Here is a 22279-nt window from a genome sequence, read left to right as displayed (position 1 = left end):
TAAAATTCTAAATACTACCTCTTGTCAGTAAGTTGGTTCACAGCACTGCCTTGGAGTGAAAGTGTGTAGTGCTGAGACAGTCGGTATGTGCTGAGTCGTCTGACGTTTGTGTGACTGGTACCCAGGAAGGTAGCAAAACCAGGCAGTGTGTATGTCGTACCCAGGAAGGCAGAGAAACCAAGCAATATGTATGTGGTACCCACGAAGGCAGAGAAACTAAGCAGTGTGTATGTGGTACCCGGGAAGGTAGCAAAACCAGGGAGTGTGCATAGATACAGACCCCAAAAGTGATTAAAACCAAATAAAGTCCCCAGAAGATCATCTGTAGTCAGGTGAAGGACCCTGTACTTTGTTCAACTCATTTACTCCCTTAGACGTACAAAGACGTCTTTTAATGCAATGGCGCCCTCTACCAAAGACGTATAAGTACGTTTCCTGTCTTTTTTACGTCATAGTGTACATAAGGGTCTGATGCAACCTCTGACTGAGAATCAGCCTTGTCCGCATTGTGAATCATGTAAAAATCACCCAGCAGGGGGCAGAGGTGCAAAAGATCCGCCTTGAATCTGCGCCAGAGGTACAAATGGGGGGGCGGGATCCTGGGGTAGACTTATAAGTGTGGAGAGCAGCGTGGGTAGCAGCAGCATCGGCAGCACTAGCAGCAGTCGCATTAGTAGCGTTAGCAATGAAATCCTCCAAGCAAATGACGATCGAGGAATGCTTTTTTTTTAAAAAAAAGCTTCCTAAAAGCATCAAGGCGATGGAGACGCTTTGGTTGAGAGGATGACGCTTCGTCGTCGTCACAACAAAACGGCGTCTAAAGAGGGTGCGCGTGCCTTGCGGCCTGCATCGCCTGCCTTCGGACAATAGCCAAAGCAGCTGAGAGTCCTCACCAGATCCCCCCGAACGAGGAGGTAAGCGCTCGCAAGTTACCATTGAACATGTGGTTTTACCCCTCATGCTTTTATTGTACATATCATGCATCTTGCGGGCAGAAAATGTCGCGTAAATGTGCAGTTAGACGCGAGCTTGCTCGCTGACTTCCTCATCCGGCCGCCTCTATTGCACAATTACACGCGAGCGTAAGTCCTCGCCGACGAGGAAGTAAACGCTCGCAAGTTACCATTAAACATGTGGTTTTAGCCCTCATGCTTTTATTGTACATATCATGCATCTTGCGGGCAGAAAATGTCGCGTAAATGTGCAGTTAGACGCAAGCTTGCTCGCTGACTTTCTCGTCCGGGCGCCTATTGCACAATTACACGCGAGCGTAAGTCCTCGCCGACGAGGAAGTAAACGCTCGCAAGTTACCATTGAACATGTGGTTTTAGCCCTCATGCTTTTATTGTACATATCATGCATCTTGCGGGCAGAAAATGTCGCGTAAATGTGCAGTTACGCGCGAGCGCATCTCCTCCCCGACGAGGAAACAACAATACTGAATGGTGTGGTAATCATGCATACTTTCTAAAATTCACAGATTGTGCATCCCGCGGCAAGAAAGTTCCTCCTCGTCTTGTTGGTGTAAAGAAAGGTAAATTATAATATGAAACTTCACACGCCAGCAATAAAATGCAGCAATAAATATATATTTCCAATTGTTTGTATTTCTGTAATTTACAGGTTGTGCATCAGGAAGCAGTGGTTCCGGATGGCGTCACACTGGATGGCAACCGAGGAAAATCGACTTTACAGCAACCCCTGGACCACTGAATGCCGCTGCCCATTTGGAGTCTGAGGAGCCAGCTGATTTCCTGCAGCTGTTTCTCACGGATGAGCTTCTGCAGCACATCGCGGATGCCAGCAATCACTTCCCAGACAATTATTTTCACACAAACCCCAGTGGACAAACACAAGCTCGCCTATTTTCCACGGACCAGCAAAGCCAGACCACAACGAAAGTGTCGGGTCTGTTTGTGCAAAGGCAAACGGAGTGAAACAAGAATGTGGTGTGAACTATGTTGTGTGCCCTTGCATCAAGGCAACTGTTTTATTTTATATCACACAAAAAAAAAGTATGTATGACACTGATGTATTTCATTTTTGTACATAGTTCAACAGTTCAGTCGTTTAGTGTTATGTGCAAATAAATTTATTTTATCAAAAACATTTTTTGTGCTTTTTTTTGTTATTTTATAGAAGGCATGCATTATTTAGATGTTAGAGGTGTCATAAAAGCCATAAATAATAGTGTCAAAATTCAAATTATGGTCAAAATGCATCAGTTTACAAAAAGCTCATTTTCTCAGTTTTTTCCCCAGGGATTGGAGTTTTCATGAAATTTAGCTATTTTCAAATGCCGATTGCTCAAGAATGGAAAAAGATAGGAACAAACATTTTTTTCTGTTGAAAGAAGAGAGTCTCATCTTTCTTCGGGTGTGCTCCATGTCTATATAGCATTAGAATACTATATTCTGTGGGCCTTGCAATATTAGTCAAAACCCAGGAAAACGCTGGGATTGAGCGGGTTGCTCCAGTGAAAATGGCTGGTATTTAATGAGTTAAGACTGGTTAGGACATCCGGCTCGCAGTCCCAAGATGCAGGGTTCGATCCCGGGACCCAGCTTTCCTGTGTGGAGGTTGCATTTGTGAGTGAGTTTGAGCGCAGATGGTTGTTCGTCTTTGCGTGCCCTGCGATTGGCTGGCAACCACTTCAGGGTGTGCCCCGCCTACTGTCCGTTGACAGCTGGGTAGGCTCCAGCACGCTATCCTTGTGAGAATAAGCGGATTGGATATTACATGTATGTGTTTATGCCCTAGGCCAGGCGAGGGCAAACTACGGCCCGGGGGCCACATGCGGCCCGTTAAGTTTTAATCCGGGCCGCCGAACTTGAAAAAAATTTAATGAATAAACCTTGTTAATGTTTTATTTTCTAAACACTGTGGTTTTCAAAGACAAATATTATTGTTGGAATGCTTTTATTCACTTTCCTTTAAAATTAAATGTATTTTTTTTCTCAGATGAGGTGAGGTTTCCAAAACACTCCATCCATCTGCTCCTGGTCCGGCCCCTCTGTCATATTTTAGAACCCATTGTGGTCCTCCAATCAAAAAGTTTGCCCGCCCCTGCCCTAGGCTTTGTGTCTTTGCTTGGTTGACTGTGTAATGAGTGTATGAATGCATTTCTTTCTACCAGACACCTTGGACTTCCCATGGCAGATTAATAATCTATTTTATCTATCCATCAGGGTCACGAATGTCATTTGATGAGTAGAGAATTTAGAGTCTCCAATTAACCTAATATACATGGATTTGCGCATGGAAACCTGAGAAAAAGCCCTTAGTCCTACTTTTCCATCTGAACCACTTTATCCTCACGAGGGTCACAGCCGTGACATCCCAGCTGACTTCAGAAAGTAAGTGGGCGACGACTCATGATCTCTTGGTTGAATAATATTGTTAGGGGCTCAAAATGGCCCTCTACAATAAAATGGCAGAAGAATATTACATACTCTCTGGCAGAAGAATATTGCGTTTTTTTTGTTTTGTCCAATTAACTTAAATAAAACTTGGGAAAATTTAATGATTACATGTAAACCAGCTGGTCTTCCCCATACCAAGCCCTGGCTAAAACTGACTGAAAAATGCATGATGTGTGCCTTTTAAACTCCTCGGCCCATCCACTATGCCAGGGATGGGCAAACTTTTTGATTGGGAGGGGGGGGGCACAATGAGTCCTAAAATACATTTAATTTTAAACGAAAGTGAACAAAAGCATTACAACAATATATATGTCTTTGAAAAACCACAGTATTTAGAAAATAAACCATTAACAAGGCTTATTCATTTAATTTTTTTCAAGTTTGGGGGGCTGGATTGAAACGTTTAACGGGCCACAAGTGGCCCCCGGGCCGTAGTTTGCCCAAGTGCCCTAAGCCAATTGATTCTAAAAAATAACAGTTTTCTTCATCAAAACAACATTTTATGATCAACATAAATGTTAGTGAGTACATAAAGGTATACTCATTCGATCTATCATAACCCCATGCACTTAGACTGTACAAAAAAAAGAAAATTTTTATTTTAAAACCTAGTATTTCGCCATGACGTCACACGCTAGCGTCAAGTGCTTGGCGCTAAAAACCCGGAAGTAACAGCGGCGCTCGGTTTGAAAGTGGAGAGTTGTGCATGGTAGGCGAATTCGGGAGAAATGTTTGTTGAACACGAGGACTGTGGCGTAGAAGATGGTTTAACAGCGATCTAGTGCGCACCCAACCGTGATGGCTGACCAACGAAATAAATGCGGACCGACGGAGTGGACTGACAGGACGTGGAAAACAGGTGTGTGGCATGTGTGCGTGTGCACGAATGTGGGAGCGCGTTCACTATGGTGGCAGCGATCGCAAAGCAGCAGCACCACTCCTTGACAAAAGTATTGTACTTTCTCTGATGTTTTGGGTTTGCTCTGCTTTGGGGTTTGTAGTTCTGGCCACGCAAAAGTAACAAAGCAAGTTCTTGGATGTCTGCTTTTTTCTTGAACTGTTAATTGGTTAACATCGTGGCTCTTATTTTTATCTAATGTATGGAGTTTGGTGGCTATCTATATGCACAACTATATTAGTTGCACTTGAAATTGCATACAGAAAATTAGTATAAATAGGTTACGCTATAAAGTATAACAATATTAACAATCGTTATTGTTGTTACTGTTTATTTATTTTATTTTGCAATAACTGTGCTCCAAGCTTAGCTGTTGTGCCAGCTGCCAAGTAAAAATATGTAATCTCACTCAATAATAGGAATAAATACTTAACTAACATCTCAATTTTTCGGGTTGGGCTGTGGGGGAGGGGAGGGTGGCTGCCTGACATAAAGCAGACTGTCCTGCACATGCGCAGACCAGCCGAGTGTGTGAAGTGTGCGTAAGTGCAGTACCGGGACCGACCACTAGACAGCGATCCTGAGTAATTTTTCCGCACACACATTTCTAGCACACTCGTCTTGTTTTTGTGACCTTCCTGGGAAGCCCTGAAACTTTGACAGGACCTCCCCCTGAGCTTCTTATCACTGAATTCAATGCTCTTTTTTGTGGGGCCCAGATTTTTGGTCCCCACAAAAATTTTGGTCCCCTACAGTGGGTGTGCTGTCCGATGTTGGTCCCCAACATGTAGCTTATACAAACACACACACACACCCCTACTTGTTTTTGTGACATTGTTGGGCCACCTGAGCAAAACTCACATTGTGGGAACCACCCTTTCTAGTGGTTGTACAGCTCTGAAAAAAATCAGGCAGTGTCCAGGAATTTAGTTAAACACAAAAACCACTTCAAATTACCAATTAATGACCTGGAGGTCAAATGAGTGACTCAAGTGCATGTAATTCAGTCACTGTAGCCCAAAGATTCTCTGGGCCAGTGGATGAACCATTATTCGTCTTGGACAGCATTGAAGCAGGCCGTAGCCTGGTTTCTAAAGCTGAAAGACTTACTGACAGAGTAAAGGAAAATAGAAAGGAGTTAATCACATTAGGTGAAGAAGGCAAGATGAATTTATTCAAGAGAACTGTCAAAGGAAAGTATTTGACCTGCGACGACTTGGATAAAGCAGAAAGAGAACTTGTGAAATACTGTCAAAGGCGAAGTTTCAAAAAAGATTTAGCCATATTTGAAAAACAAAAAAGGGTGAAGAAAAGTAGCCCACTTTACAAGTTCAATATAGTACTTCAAGATGGTGTCATGAGGGTTGGTGGACAGTTGAGCCACGCAGCCATGCCTGAAACAGCAAAACAGCAAGCCATCTTGCCAAGGATTCACATAACACAAAGCTAGTCCTGAGATACATTCATGAGATTACAGCTCACGCTGGAAGGAACCACATGATGGCTAATCTGCATCAACAGTTTTGGATACCTCGAGCTGCTAGAGTCATCAGAAGAGTGCTACCTGACGATCCGCCTTTCAAGAGAATTGGCGTTGATTATTTTGGTCCATTCTAAGTAAGTAGGGTTAGAGGACAAGTAAAGAGATACGGCGTGATTTTTACATGTCTCGCTGTACGAGCCGTACATCTGGAAATTGCATCTTCACGTGACACAGATGCTTGTCTCAACGCAATCCGAAGATTTCTTGTCAGAAGAGGACAAGTGAGAGAGATGTATTCTGATAACGGAACCAACTTTAGATCAGCTGACAGTGAAATGAAGAAATCAATCAAAGAATGGAACACTAAGTAAATCGAGAAACACTTGCTGCAAAAAGGTATTCAGTGGCATAGCAATCCCCCAGCAGGTTCCCACCACGGAGGAAGCTGTGAGCGACTTATTTGGTCTGTGAGAAAAATCCTGAATGTCACTGTAAAAGAACAAATTTCGGGTGAAGAAAGTCAATATACCTTGCTTGGTGAGGCTGAAGCAGTTATAAACAGCAGGCCTATCACAAGGACATCTTCCGACCTCAACGACTTGGAAGCACTCACACCCAACACTCTGTTGTGGCTGAAGGTCAAACCTGAGTTACCTCCTGGAGTCTTCTGTAAAGACGACCAATACGCCCCAATACGTACCTCTGGGAATGAGCTGGTCAGCTCTTTAAAGAGTATTATGTAAGTTGAAATACATTAATCCATTTTTCTTTTTTGGACCATCTTTAACTGTGTAGTGTGTAATGTCTAAAATACAAAATGATCAGATTTTAGGGTGCAGTTGACGACTGTGGCACAGGTCCTCGCTCTACAAGTGCTAATAGTCTTCGGCAAAGAGAAAAATCTGCCATAAGGTACAGAAAACATTGGCATCAGAGTAAATGGATGCATGTTTTTGCAATGTGCGAGGAAACTGGCGAACTCAGAGAAAACTACGCAGGCTTGGGAGAACATGCAAACTCTACACAGGAAGGCCGGAGCCGGAATCGATCCCACAACCTCTGCATTGTGAGACCATCGTGCTCACAAGTCGCCCACCGTGGCGGCCGTCCATTATGAATGCCATCCCACCATCCATTATCTGTACGGCTTCTCCTCACAAGGGTTGCGGGGGGTGCTGGAGCCTATCCCAGCTATCTTGGGGCAGTAGGTGGGGTACACCCTAAACTGGTTGCCAGCCAATCGCAGGTCACACAAAGACAAACAACCATCCGCGCTCACACTCACACCAATTTAGGGTGTCCAAACAACCTGCCATGCATGTGTTTGGAATGTGGGAGGAAACCGGAGAACCCACGCAGGCGTGTGGGAAACATGCAAACTCCAAACAGGAAAGCCGGAATCAATCCCGCGACCTCTGCATTGTGAGACCATCGTGCTAACAAGTCGCCCACCATGCATCCCTGCTAAATAAATGATTAATTTTTACATTTTAGTATTTGTAAGCGATCTTGTGTTCATGACAGCATTTTCAACAGTGTGGGTGTTTGTATGAAAGCATTTCACTCGTGTATGGGCATGAGCATGTTTCAGTTGTATTTATGAATAACAATAATTTCACAATTGTGCCTGAGCGCCTTTCACTGGTGTGTATGAGAATGTTTCACCTATGTGTATGAGCGCATTTGACGAGTGTATGAGCAACAACTATTTCACTAGTGTGTATGAGAGCGTTTCACTCGTATGTATGATAGCGTTTCATAAGTATGCATGAGCAACAACAATTTCACTGGTGTGTAAGAGTGCATTTCAGAAGTGTGAAGCGATTCCTGACTTTTGTCCCCAACGGCACCTCATACTCCCCATCTCCCGCTCACTTCTCCTGACCCCATGAGCCATCCCCGTTGCTACTACATGGAGATTTGATGTGTTTTTTTGTTTTTTTTGTTATTAGCTTCTTCAACATCTCTTCTGATTCTCATCTCTTCTCTGGCGCTCGTCTCCGCCTGTCTGATTTGAAGTCGACCTCAGAATTTGCACTATTTTGACATGACTTCTGTGGTAATCACTACTGACATATTGTGTCATTTGCTCAATAATACATTAAAATTATAATAAATAATTAAAATGGGTCCGGTGCCGAGCTCTGGCTTCATATCTTTAAAAGTGGTCTTCTCAAATCTGTTACTAATGGCCTCTAAATCAGTTGTGGTAGAGAAGGGGCAAATTAGACCTTATGGCATCTTAATTTGGTCAAGTCTTGTACCCATTTTCAAGGCCAGCGACTATTGCTTTAGCTATATACAAGAAAAGGATTACTCTGAATATACACAACAACAAATCCCAGATGTCCAACCCAAATGTTGTTTCAAAATAATCCAGTTCAGATGATAAACAAATGTATTGGTATGTTGAGGTCATTATTTCAAATCAAAATATACACTTCTTTTTCAGACAATGGGGAGGATCGAAGAAGTGGAAAAGTTGCAGGAGTAACTTCAAAACAATGCAAAGAGACAGAATCTGGAAGAATGTCAAGTTTGTCCATGTTTATATTTCTGGAATTTAGTGGGCGTGCATCTCGAAATGTTTGGGGATGGTTCGGGCTGCCAGACAAGACTTTCACTGCGAGCGCTGGACCACTGGATGCTGCGGCAAACAGCGGACTTCTTGCAGCTATTTATTACCAACAAGCTACTCCTGCACATCAATGATGCGGATGGCACAGACTGCTTTGCAGACAATTATTTTGAGGCGAAACCAAGAGGTCTGTAAGCACTCTGAAAACAAAGTAAAATATTTGACACCCACGGCAAAAAAAGCCATGCTACAGCATAGGGCTGGGCGATAAACCGAAAATTTACCGTTACCGAAATTTATTACAATGACCGAAATCATTTTGCCCATGTCGGTAAATTCGATGAATAAAAAAAGAAAAGCCTTTTGTCTGCGGCAATGTTCATGCCCCTTTAAGACCGCTACAGCGCCTCTAGTCATGTGACTCCACCCGTCTGTCGCTCTCGTTGCTGGCGATTCAAATCCAGAAGCTTTCTCACCACCCACAACACAACCATGCTGTGCTGAAAGTTCAAAGTGAGAAGCAAGGTTCGACAAGTGACAACAGCCCATGAACGGAGGCGACACCATACGAGAGAACGTCTCAGAGGTGGACGCGATAGCTTAGCACATAGCTAAAGATAAAGCTCCTCTAGTTACGTGGCGCGCACAGGATTTAAACGCTTCATGAAAGCCGTATTTCCCGATATGGACTACATCGGGCCGGGAGCTTAGACATGTCAAGCATTTTGCATCTACATCCGACTTGTGGTCGGGTCGCAACATGGATCCCTGATTGAGCCTAACTGTGCATTACATAGATGACAAGTGGCGACTGCGCAGCAGAGTACTCGAGACGGCACATTTTCCCCGATAATACCCACTTGTTTATTTGGCTTGCATTGACATTTTCTTTCATTTTATTTAGCGTTTTTTTATTTGCCATTATTTACATCATGAGAGCATCTTGGCGCAATCTATTTGCAGAAAAAGATTTCGCAAGAGGTACCCTTTTTCTTTGTGACATTGTTCAAGTCATGCAAAGCAAGCTCAGGGTTCGCGGTTAACCGCTTCCCGATTGCCCGGGGCAAGTGAAATTTGGCCACGGGCAAGGTAAAATTATGGGCAACTTGCCCGACCGGGCAAGCATTTTTTAAAGCAGCCAAATATCTTTAATTTTGACGAAAACGGTGGTGTGATCTGTTTGTGTGCACTGTATGGTGATGGTTTAACCCAGACAACCCCTTATGTTTTGGTATGGTCCATTGGCCTTATCGGGGGCAATGGGCGGGCGCTACGGGGATCAGTTAGTTCAGTGAATGTCGAGTTAAAGTGGACGTCAATAAATCCCGCAGTATTGGAACTCGCTGTCGTAGCATCCTCATTTGAAGTTTGAAAAACACAACAAAAACCTACGATATTTTGGCCGAAAATTGGCGACGAGTTCGTTCAAATCCGAACATTTCGGATTCCTCTGACATGACTAAAATAGCTCGAATATTTTTAAGTAGACAATTCAGTTGTGAGTAAGGAAGGGAGTAATATTTGATTATTGGCTGTTAATTCATTAGCTCCATGATGTGACCTGACATAGTGTCAGTGACTGTGTTCTGTTTATGCTATGAAACTTATGGAGGCAGCACCACAGGCACTGGTCTTAAAGGAATACACAAATTTGCCACACTCATAATTTACTCATGTGATTCCTCAATTAATACGCTCTCCTGGACTTAAAATTGATCATCTGGATTGCTGTAATATCATTTTCCCAATTTAACATGCAGATTTGTTAATTATTAAAACTACAATTAACATTTTCAATAACTGCACAGGATGATACATTTGCTCTTGTGAGTAGGGTTTCATGGTTGACGATGAAAACAAGATTAATTTATGCTTATCAGATTATATGTTTATTTACATTTGTGGCGCACATTTTACAACCATAAACATTTTATTCTTAGAGAAAAAAAATTGTCACTTGCCCAAGTCGGGCAAGTAATTTGGCCACTCGGGCAAGGCAAATTTTAGTGGCACTTGCCCTATGGGCAAGCAGTTTTTAAAGTTAACCGCGAACCCTGCAAGCTATTTGGAATGTTCATACAAATGATTTTTGTACTTTTATTTTTCATTGAAAGTAAAGTGTACCAGTTGGTCAATAAAAAAAACAGTCAATATGCAATTCCTGCATTTATTTTGATTTTAGTCCACGTGGGAATTTATTGTGCATTTATCGTTATCGAGGTAAAATTGCTCGATTTCTCGCGATATTGATTTGAGGTCATATCGCCCAGCCCTTCTACAGCATGTATACAGTGTGAGACGTGTTGTGTTCACTTGCTCCAAGGCAATTGTTTTTAAGTGTATACCACATACCCAACGAATTGTGTAATTTGTATGGCGGGGTGTACACATGCGTTGCAAAAACACATGCACACACTGTCACTCACGCACTTCCGTATATAGTTTATTTCAGCACCTTTTGTCATGCTGTTTTTATTTTATAGAAGGAAAGCATTATTTTGATGTCTGAGCTGTCACAAAAGAAAAAATAGAACTGTTGAAGTCAAGTCAAGCTTGTGCTTGAAATGTTTGTTCTTAGTTTCTCAGTTTTTCGTGAGCAATGGGAATTCAGTTATATTCAAACGCTGTCAGGTAAAGGCTCCATATTTTTATAGCATTATAGCACACTATTCTGTGGGCGCTAGAATTGAAGGGTTTGCGTTAGTAAAAATAGGTGGGATTAAATGAGCTGAAGTGTATCTCTTGAGTGCTCCTTAAATATTTGCCTGTGTTGGTATATTTTATTTTGGTCGTGTCATGTTTATTCTTACGCTGAAAGAGACATGAGGTGTTCGAAAAAAATAAATGATTTTTTTTTCCCGGTCAAAACTACCAATGGTGTCTGTTTTTTTTCCCTCCGTGAAATGTACGAGTTATCACTTTGACGCGCATGATGTCACGTGGCTGGAGGACTGGAAACTTGCACGAACAACATTTACGTTGAAATGTAACAATGACACATATATCGACATCTAACAAACATGCATGGGCATCTAACATTGACACTTACATTGACGTCTATAACATAAACCATTACAATCACATCTAACAAACACGGACATCTAACAGACACATCGACATCCATCATAAACATTTACATAGACATCGACATCTAACCAACCTTTACATAGACATCTTACACACATCGACATCTAACAAACATTTACATAGACATCTAACATAAACACATCTAATATAGACACATAGATTGACATCTAACATCGACACATTGAGATCTAACATAGACATACATTGACATCTAACAAAGACTGTTACATCGACAACTAACATCGACACAAGGCTTTGTCAAATGACACGTCATGACGACATATACAGAGACACAAGGCACAACAGCATATTTTTGGTACAAATTGAACCCGATATGTTAGCTACCTCGTTCGACTTAAAGGGTTAGCGAACTTGTTATGGTGGTTGAGGCGTGGTGGCTACCCAGCTCGTGTAGTGTATATTAAACTTAAGTTAATAATTTATGACCAGTAAACACGGATGTTGTAACGCAAAACAATGTTCAAATGTTAGTTTTTTTTCAACACATTTCATGAGAAAAAGCTCTACTTGTCTGTGAGAAATGTATGTTGTAGACCCATTATATAACACAATATTACACAATTTTACATTGGAATTTCATTTAATAAAACATTGACAATTATCTTTACAAACACTGTGTATGATTCATCTTTTCATTTGTTGTTCAATGAGCAAAACAGTGGCGATCAAAACAGTGCAAATTAAATGACATTTTATAGGTATCTGGCTGCAATACAGTGAACCCTCGCTACTTCGCGGTTCACCTTTCGCGGGTTCAGTGCTTCGCGGGTCTAAAAAATATTCGGGGGCATTGTAGTTTCGCCGAGCGGCACGACGGGGCGCTGGAGTGGTTAGACGGCCGGCGTGCGCCGAAGAAGAACGTGGGCGAAGAGGAGAGTGGACAAAGAAGAGCACGTTCCCCCGGGCACGATTTGGGGCGACGTTTCGCGCGGTTCGGACCGTACCAGAGCTCCGGCCAGCGTGCGTGGCAGTTAAGCCGAAGAGGAACAACTTCCGCCCGGGCACTAGCGGGGCGACATTTCGCTCCGTTCGGGACCGTGCGAGAGCTCCGGAGGAGACCGGCCGGCGTGCGTGGTTGTTAAGCCGAAGAGGAACACCTTCCGCCCGGGCATGAGCGGAGCGCGAGGCTGTCAGTTATGAATGAATAAATGAATAAATAAATGAAGAATGCCAGGGCACACCGGACGGCGTACCAGCAGGTAAAAGTCGAAGTAATTAAATAAATACAAAAAGAAGTAATTGAATAAATACAAAAATAATGGCTGGGGAATAAAAAAATGTTTTAATAATTTTTTTTTTTGTTATAACATGAATTTCACCCTCTCTCTCTCTACCCGTATATATATATATATATATATATATATATTATTTTATTTATTTATTTTTTTAAGCATTTTTGAAGGTGCGCCGCTACTTCGCACTTTTTTTTTTTAAGCATTTTTGAAGGTGCGCCGCTACTTCGCACTTTTTTTTTTTAAGCATTTTTGAAGGTGCGCCGCTACTTCGCGGATTTTCAGTTTTCGCGGGTGGTCTCGGTCCCCATTAACCGCGATAACCGAGGGTTCACTGTAGTAAGTTACATTCTAATTTACATTTACAGGTAATGGAAATGACTACTGGTAACCTCAATTTAACTGTATTTCAGTCAGAATGCCTCAAACATCATAAAAAAATAAAACGTTGAGTATTATTTCTCCTTCAAAATGTCAGAAGAAATACTCTATAATGGCCTGACGACATTAACATAGTTTATAGTATATAGCAGGGGTGGGAAAACTTTTTTATTGGCGGGCCACAATGGGTTCTAAAATTTGACAGAGGGGCTGGACCAGGAGCAGATGGATGGAGTGTTTTGGTAACCTCATCTCATCTGAGAAAAAAAATACATTTAATTTTAAATGAAAGTGAACAAAAGCTTGTCTTTGAAAAACCACACTATTTTGAAAATAAAACATTAACAAGGTTTATTTTTTTTTTTTTCAAATTCGGCGGGCCGGATTAAAACGTTTAACGGGCCGCATGTGGCCCCCAGGCCGTAGTTTTCTCACGACGGTATATAGCATAGCGGCATAGGTTCCCTCGTCAACATCAAGTGAGTTACCCTCTTACCAAGACCAAAATACGGGGCTCCCCATCTCCCGGTCACTTCTCCAGACCCCAACAGTCACCCTCGTTGCGAGAACTTTAAGATTCGATGTTTATTTTTTTTCGCTTCTTCAACTTCGTGTCTGATTCTTTTCTCTTCTCTGGCTCCAGGATTCCGCTGTCAATCAGATGACGATTGAGGCGGGACTTCCGGTTCAAAGTCACCCTCAGAGTTTGCAACCATTTGAGATGGCTTCTGTGGTAATAACAACTGTCATAGGTGCAATTTGCTCTATAAAGCATTAAAAAAAAAAATAATAATAAATTACAAAAAATAGTCAAGTACAGCACTCGTCTCATAAACTAGGTAAGAATTTAGCGTTACTAACGTTGCTACACTATAAAGAGTGTTTTACTGACTAGCTAAACCCAGTTTTGGTTTAGCTGTTATAAAAGTTTGGTTTTTTAGTGCTGTAAATGCATTTTCAGCTCGCGCTGTACACATTTGCTATGAGAGGCATTATCTCATAAGGGAAATATTGGACAATCAAATTAATGACTGCCCAGGCATCAGGATGTCTTTTTACACTATATAAAGGTGGAAATTTACATTGGAAACGTTTAGTTTAGCTGTTAATGAAGTTTCGTTTTTTTTAGTGCTGAAAATTCATTGTCTGCTGGCGCTGTACACTTTTTCTAAGTGTTGCAATATCTCATGAAGGAAATACTGGACAATCAAATTAATGACTTTCCAGGCTTCAGGATGCCTTTCTACACTATATAAAGGTGGAAATTTACATTGGAAACGTTTGGTTTAGCTGTTATAAAAGTTTGGTTTTTTAGTGCTGTAAATGCATTTTCAGCTCGCGCTGTACACATTTGCTATGAGAGGCATTATCTCATAAGGGAAATATTGGACAATCAAATTAATGACTGCCCAGGCTTCAGGATGTCTTTTTACACTATATAAAGGTGGAAATTTACATTGGAAACGTTTGGTTTAGCTGTTATAAAAGTTTGGTTTTTTTAGTGCTGATAATGCATTTTCAGCTCGCACTGTACACATTTGCCATGTGAGGCATTATCTCATAAGGGAAATACTGGACAATCAAATTAATGACTGCCCAGGCTTCAGGATGTCTTTTTACACTATATAAAGGTGGAATTTACATTGGAAACGTTTGGTTTAGCTGTTATAAAAGTTTGGTTTTTTGTGCTGAAAATGCATTTTCAGCTCGCACTGTACACATTTGCTATGTGAGGCATTATCTCATGAAGGAAATACTGGACAATCAAATTAATGACTTTCCAGGCTTCAGGATGCCTTTTTACACTATATAAAGGTGGAAATTTACATTGGAAACGTTTGGTTTAGCTGTTATAAAAGTTTGGTTTTTTAGTGCTGTAAATGCATTTTCAGCTCGCGCTGTACACATTTGCTATGAGAGGCATTATCTCAAAAGGGAAATATTGGACAATCAAATTAATGACTGCCCAGGCTTCAGGATGTCTTTTTACACTATATAAAGGTGGAATTTACATTGGAAACGTTTGGTTTAGCTGTTATAAAAGTTTGGTTTTTTAGTGCTGAAAATGCATTTTCAGCTCGCACTGTACACATTTGCTATGTGAGGCATTATCTCATGAAGGAAATACTGGACAATCAAATTAATGACTTTCCAGGCTTCAGGATGCCTTTTTACACTATATAAAGGTGGAAATTTACATTGGAAACGTTTGGTTTAGCTGTTATAAAAGTTTGGTTTTTTAGTGCTGTAAATGCATTTTCAGCTCGCGCTGTACACATTTGCTATGAGAGGCATTATCTCATAAAGGAAATATTGGACAATCGAATTAATGACTGCCCAGGCTTCAGGATGTCTTTTTACACTATATAAAGGTGGAAATTTACATTGGAAACGTTTGGTTTAGCTGTTATAAAAGTTTGGTTTTTTAGTGCTGAAAATGCATTTTCAGCTCGCACTGTACACATTTGCTATGTGAGGCATTATCTCATAAGGGAAATACTGGACAATCAAATTAATGACTTCCCAGGCTTTCAGGATGCCTTTTTACACTCTATAAATGTGGAAATTTACATTGGAAACGTTTGGTTTAGCTGTTAATGAAGTTTCGTTTTTTTAGTGCTGAAAATTCATTGTCTGCTGGCGCTGTACACCTTTTCTAAGTGTTGCAATATCTCATGAAGGAAATACTGGACAATCAAATTAATGACTTTCCAGGCTTCAAGATGCCTTTCTACACTATATAAAGGTGGAAATTTACATTGGAAACGTTTGGTTTAGCTGTTATAAAAGTTTGGGTTTTTAGTCCTGTAAATGCATTTTCAGCTCGCGCTGTACACATTTGCTATGAGAGGCATTATCTCATAAGCGAAATATTGGACAATCAAATTAATGACTGCCCAGGCTTCAGGATGTCTTTTTACACTATATAAAGGTGGAAATTTACATTGGAAACGTTTAGTTTAGCTGTTATAAAAGTTTGTTTTTTTAGTGCTGTAAATGCATTTTCAGCTCGCGCTGTACACATTTGCTATGTGAGGCATTATCTCATAAGGGAAATACTGGACAATCAAATTAATGACTGCCCAGGCTTCAGGATGTCTTTTTACACTATATAAAGGTGGAAATTTACATTGGAAACGTTTGGTTTAGCTGTTATAAAAGTTTGGTTTTTTAGTGCTGAAAATGCATTTTCAGCTCGCACTGTACACATTTGCTATGTGAGGCATTATCTCATAAGGGAAATACTGGACAATCAAATTAATTACTTCCCAGGCTTCAGGATGCCTTTTTACACTCTATAAATGTGGAAATTTACATTGGAAACGTTTGGTTTAGCTGTTAATGAAGTTTCGTTTTTTTAGTGCTGAAAATTCATTGTCTGCTGGCGCTGTACACTTTTTCTAAGTGTTGCAATATCTCATGAAGGAAATACTGGACAATCAAATTAATGACTTTCCAGGCTTCAGGATGCCTTTCTACACTATATAAAGGTGGAAATTTACATTGGAAACGTTTGGTTTAGCTGTTATAAAAGTTTGGTTTTTTAGTGCTGTAAATGCATTTTCAGCTCGCGCTGTACACATTTGCTTTGAGAGGCATTATCTCATAAGGGAAATATTGGACAATCAAATTAATGACTGCCCAGGCTTCAGGATGTCTTTTTACACTATATAAAGGTGGAAATTTACATTGGAAACGTTTGGTTTAGCTGTTATAAAAGTTTGGTTTTTTAGTGCTGTAAATGCATTTTCAGCTCGCGCTGTACACATTTGCTATGAGAGGCATTATCTCATAAGGGAAATATTGGACAATCAAATTAATGACTGCCCAGGCTTCAGGATGTCTTTTTACACTATATAAAGGTGGAAATTTACATTGGAAACGTTTAGTTTAGCTGTTAATGAAGTTTCGTTTTTTTAGTGCTGAAAATTCATTGTCTGCTGGCCTGTACACTTTTTCTAAGTGTTGCAATATCTCATGAAGGAAATACTGGACAATCAAATTAATGACTTTCCAGGCTTCAGGATGCCTTTCTACACTATATAAAGGTAGAAATTTACATTGGAAACGTTTGGTTTAGCTGTTATAAAAGTTTGGTTTTTTAGTGCTGTAAATGCATTTTCAGCTCGCGCTGTACACATTTGCTATGAGAGGCATTATCTCATAAGGGAAATATTGGACAATCAAATTAATGACTGCCCAGGCTTCAGGATGTCTTTTTACACTATATAAAGGTGGAAATTTACATTGGAAACGTTTGGTTTAGCTGTTATAAAAGTTTGGTTTTTTAGTGCTGTAAATGCATTTTCAGCTCGCGCTGTACACATTTGCTATGAGAGGCATTATCTCATAAGGGAAATATTGGACAATCAAATTAATGGCTGCCCAGGCTTCAGGATGTCTTTTTACACTATATAAAGGTGGAAATTTACATTGGAAATGTTTAGTTTAGCTGTTAATGAAGTTTCGGTTTTTTAGTGCTGAAAATTCATTGTCTCCTGGCGCTGTACACTTTTTCTAAGTGTTGCAATATCTCATGAAGGAAATACTGGACAATCAAATTAATGACTTTCCAGGCTTCAGGATGCCTTTCTACACTATATAAAGGTGGAAATTTACATTGGAAACGTTTGGTTTAGCTGTTATAAAAGTTTGGTTTTTTAGTGCTGTAAATGCATTTTCAGCTCGCGCTGTACACATTTGCTATGAGAGGCATTATCTCAAAAGGGAAATATTGGACAATCAAATTAATGACTGCCCAGGCTTCAGGATGTCTTTTTACACTATATAAAGGTGGAATTTACATTGGAAACGTTTGGTTTAGCTGTTATAAAAGTTTGGTTTTTTAGTGCTGAAAATGCATTTTCAGCTCGCACTGTACACATTTGCTATGTGAGGCATTATCTCATGAAGGAAATACTGGACAATCAAATTAATGACTTTCCAGGCTTCAGGATGCCTTTTTACACTATATAAAGGTGGAAATTTACATTGGAAACGTTTGGTTTAGCTGTTATAAAAGTTTGGTTTTTTAGTGCTGTAAATGCATTTTCAGCTCGCGCTGTACACATTTGCAATGAGAGGCATTATCTCATAAAGGAAATATTGGACAATCGAATTAATGACTGCCCAGGCTTCAGGATGTCTTTTTACACTATATAAAGGTGGAAATTTACATTGGAAACGTTTGGTTTAGCTGTTATAAAAGTTTGGTTTTTTAGTGCTGAAAATGCATTTTCAGCTCGCACTGTACACATTTGCTATGTGAGGCATTATCTCATAAGGGAAATACTGGACAATCAAATTAATGACTTCCCAGGCTTTCAGGATGCCTTTTTACACTCTATAAATGTGGAAATTTACATTGGAAACGTTTGGTTTAGCTGTTAATGAAGTTTCGTTTTTTTAGTGCTGAAAATTCATTGTCTGCTGGCGCTGTACACCTTTTCTAAGTGTTGCAATATCTCATGAAGGAAATACTGGACAATCAAATTAATGACTTTCCAGGCTTCAAGATGCCTTTCTACACTATATAAAGGTGGAAATTTACATTGGAAACGTTTGGTTTAGCTGTTATAAAAGTTTGGGTTTTTAGTCCTGTAAATGCATTTTCAGCTCGCGCTGTACACATTTGCTATGAGAGGCATTATCTCATAAGCGAAATATTGGACAATCAAATTAATGACTGCCCAGGCTTCAGGATGTCTTTTTACACTATATAAAGGTGGAAATTTACATTGGAAACGTTTAGTTTAGCTGTTATAAAAGTTTGTTTTTTTAGTGCTGTAAATGCATTTTCAGCTCGCGCTGTACACATTTGCTATGTGAGGCATTATCTCATAAGGGAAATACTGGACAATCAAATTAATGACTGCCCAGGCTTCAGGATGTCTTTTTACACTATATAAAGGTGGAAATTTACATTGGAAACGTTTGGTTTAGCTGTTATAAAAGTTTGGTTTTTTAGTGCTGAAAATGCATTTTCAGCTCGCACTGTACACATTTGCTATGTGAGGCATTATCTCATAAGGGAAATACTGGACAATCAAATTAATGACTTCCCAGGCTTCAGGATGCCTTTTTACACTCTATAAATGTGGAAATTTACATTGGAAACGTTTGGTTTAGCTGTTAATGAAGTTTCGTTTTTTTAGTGCTGAAAATTCATTGTCTGCTGGCGCTGTACACTTTTTCTAAGTGTTGCAATATCTCATGAAGGAAATACTGGACAATCAAATTAATGACTTTCCAGGCTTCAGGATGCCTTTCTACACTATATAAAGGTGGAAATTTACATTGGAAACGTTTGGTTTAGCTGTTATAAAAGTTTGGTTTTTTAGTGCTGTAAATGCATTTTCAGCTCGCGCTGTACACATTTGCTATGAGAGGCATTATCTCATAAGGGAAATATTGGACAATCAAATTAATGACTGCCCAGGCTTCAGGATGTCTTTTTACACTATATAAAGGTGGAAATTTACATTGGAAACGTTTAGTTTAGCTGTTAATGAAGTTTGGTTTTTTTAGTGCTGAAAATTCATTGTCTGCTGGCGCTGTACACTTTTTCTAAGTGTTGCAATATCTCATGAAGGAAATACTGGACAATCAAATTAATGACTTTCCAGGCTTCAGGATGCCTTTCTACACTATATAAAGGTGGAAATGTACATTGGAAACGTTTGGTTTAGCTGTTATAAAAGTTTGTTTTTTTAGTGCTGTAAATGCATTTTCAGCTCGCGCTGTACACATTTGCTATGAGAGGCATTATCTCATAAGGGAAATATTGGACAATCAAATTAATGACTGCCCAGGCTCCAGGATGTCTTTTTACACTATATGAAGGTGGAAATTTACATTGGAAACGTTTGGTTTAGTTGTTATAAAAGTTTGGTTTTTTTCGTGCTGAAAATGCATTTTCAGCTCGCACTGTACACATTTGCTATGTGAGGCATTATCTCATAAGGGAAATACTGGACAATCAAATTAATGACTGCCCAGGCTTCAGGATGTCTTTTTACACTATATAAAGGTGGAAATTTACATTGGAAACGTTTGGTTTAGCTGTTATAAAAGTTTGGTTTTTTAGTGCTGAAAATGCATTTTCAGCTCGCACTGTACACATTTGCTATGTGAGGCATTATCTCATAAGGGAAATACTGGACAATCAAATTAATGACTTCCCAGGCTTCAGGATGCCTTTTTACACTCTATAAATGTGGAAATTTACATTGGAAACGTTTGGTTTAGCTGTTAATGAAGTTTCGTTTTTTTAGTGCTGAAAATTCATTGTCTGCTGGCGCTGTACACTTTTTCTAAGTGTTGCAATATCTCATGAAGGAAATACTGGACAATCAAATTAATGACTTTCCAGGCTTCAGGATGCCTTTCTACACTATATAAAGGTGGAAATTTACATTGGAAACGTTTGGTTTAGCTGTTATAAAAGTTTGTTTTTTTAGTGCTGTAAATGCATTTTCAGCTCGCGCTGTACACATTTGCTATGAGAGGCATTATCTCATAAGGGAAATATTGGACAATCAAATTAATGGCTGCCCAGGCTTCAGGATGTCTTTTTACACTATATAAAGGTGGAAATTTACATTGGAAACGTTTAGTTTAGCTGTTATAAAAGTTTGTTTTTTTAGTGCTGTAAATGCATTTTCAGCTCGCGCTGTACACATTTGCTATGTGAGGCATTATCTCATAAGGGAAATACTGGACAATCAAATTAATGACTGCCCAGGCTTCAGGATGTCTTTTTACACTATATAAAGGTGGAAATTTACATTGGAAACGTTTGGTTTAGCTGTTATAAAAGTTTGGTTTTTTAGTGCTGTAAATGCATTTTCAGCTCGCGCTGTACACATTTGCTATGAGAGGCATTATCTCATAAGGGAAATATTGGACAATCAAATTAATGGCTGCCCAGGCTTCAGGATGTCTTTTTACACTATATAAAGGTGGAAATTTACATTGGAAACGTTTAGTTTAGCTGTTAATGAAGTTTCGGTTTTTTAGTGCTGAAAATTCATTGTCTCCTGGCGCTGTACACTTTTTCTAAGTGTTGCAATATCTTATGAAGGAAATACTGGACAATCAAATTAATGACTTTCCAGGCTTCAGGATGCCTTTCTACACTATATAAAGGTGGAAATTTACATTGGAAACGTTTGGTTTAGCTGTTATAAAAGTTTGGTTTTTTAGTGCTGTAAATGCATTTTCAGCTCGCGCTGTACACATTTGCTATGAGAGGCATTATCTCATAAGGGAAATATTGGACAATCAAATTAATGACTGCCCAGGCTTCAGGATGTCTTTTTACACTATATAAAGGTGGAATTTACATTGGAAACGTTTGGTTTAGCTGTTATAAAAGTTTTGTTTTTTAGTGCTGAAAATGCATTTTCAGCTCGCACTGTACACATTTGCTATGTGAGGCATTATCTCATGAAGGAAATACTGGACAATCAAATTAATGACTTTCCAGGCTTCAGGATGCCTTTTTACACTATATAAAGGTGAAAATTTACATTGGAAACGTTTGGTTTAGCTGTTATAAAAGTTTGGTTTTTTAGTGCTGTTAATGCATTTTCAGCTCGCGCTGTACACATTTGCTATGAGAGGCATTATCTCATAAAGGAAATATTGGACAATCGAATTAATGACTGCCCAGGCTTCAGGATGTCTTTTTACACTATATATAGGTGGAAATTTACATTGGAAACGTTTGGTTTAGCTGTTATAAAAGTTTGGTTTTTTAGTGCTTGAAAATGCATTTTCAGCTCGCACTGTACACATTTGCTATGTGAGGCATTATCTCATAAGGGAAATACTGGACAATCAAATTAATGACTTCCCAGGCTTCAGGATGCCTTTTTACACTCTATAAATGTGGAAATTTACATTGGAAACGTTTGGTTTAGCTGTTAATGAAGTTTCGTTTTTTAGTGCTGAAAATTCATTGTCTGCTGGCGCTGTACACCTTTTCTAAGTGTTGCAATATCTCATGAAGGAAATACTGGACAATCAAATTAATGACTTTCCAGGCTTCAAGATGCCTTTCTACACAATATAAAGGTGGAAATTTACATTGGAAACGTTTGGTTTAGCTGTTATAAAAGTTTGGGTTTTTAGTCCCGTAAATGCATTTTCAGCTCGCGCTGTACACATTTGCTA

General features: G+C 39.7%; 1 long non-coding RNA gene across 1 annotated transcript; it reads left to right on the top strand.

The window, feature by feature from the left end:
- The first annotated feature begins 583 nt into the window (after positions 1-583).
- On the top strand, positions 584-1883 carry LOC148315093 (uncharacterized). Its single transcript, XR_015841281.1, has 3 exons — positions 584-914; positions 1481-1534; positions 1624-1883. It is a non-coding gene; the product is annotated as an uncharacterized LOC148315093 (long non-coding RNA).
- The last annotated feature ends 20396 nt before the right edge of the window (positions 1884-22279 follow it).

Source organism: Idiotropiscis lumnitzeri, unplaced genomic scaffold (genome assembly GCF_059441095.1).
Source record: "Idiotropiscis lumnitzeri isolate Australia: NSW breed Sydney's pygmy pipehorse unplaced genomic scaffold, RoL_Ilum_1.0 HiC_scaffold_130, whole genome shotgun sequence".
Lineage (NCBI taxonomy): Eukaryota > Metazoa > Chordata > Actinopteri > Syngnathiformes > Syngnathidae > Idiotropiscis > Idiotropiscis lumnitzeri.
Note: the sequence above shows the minus strand (reverse complement) of the source record. Positions and strands in the feature narration are given on the sequence as shown.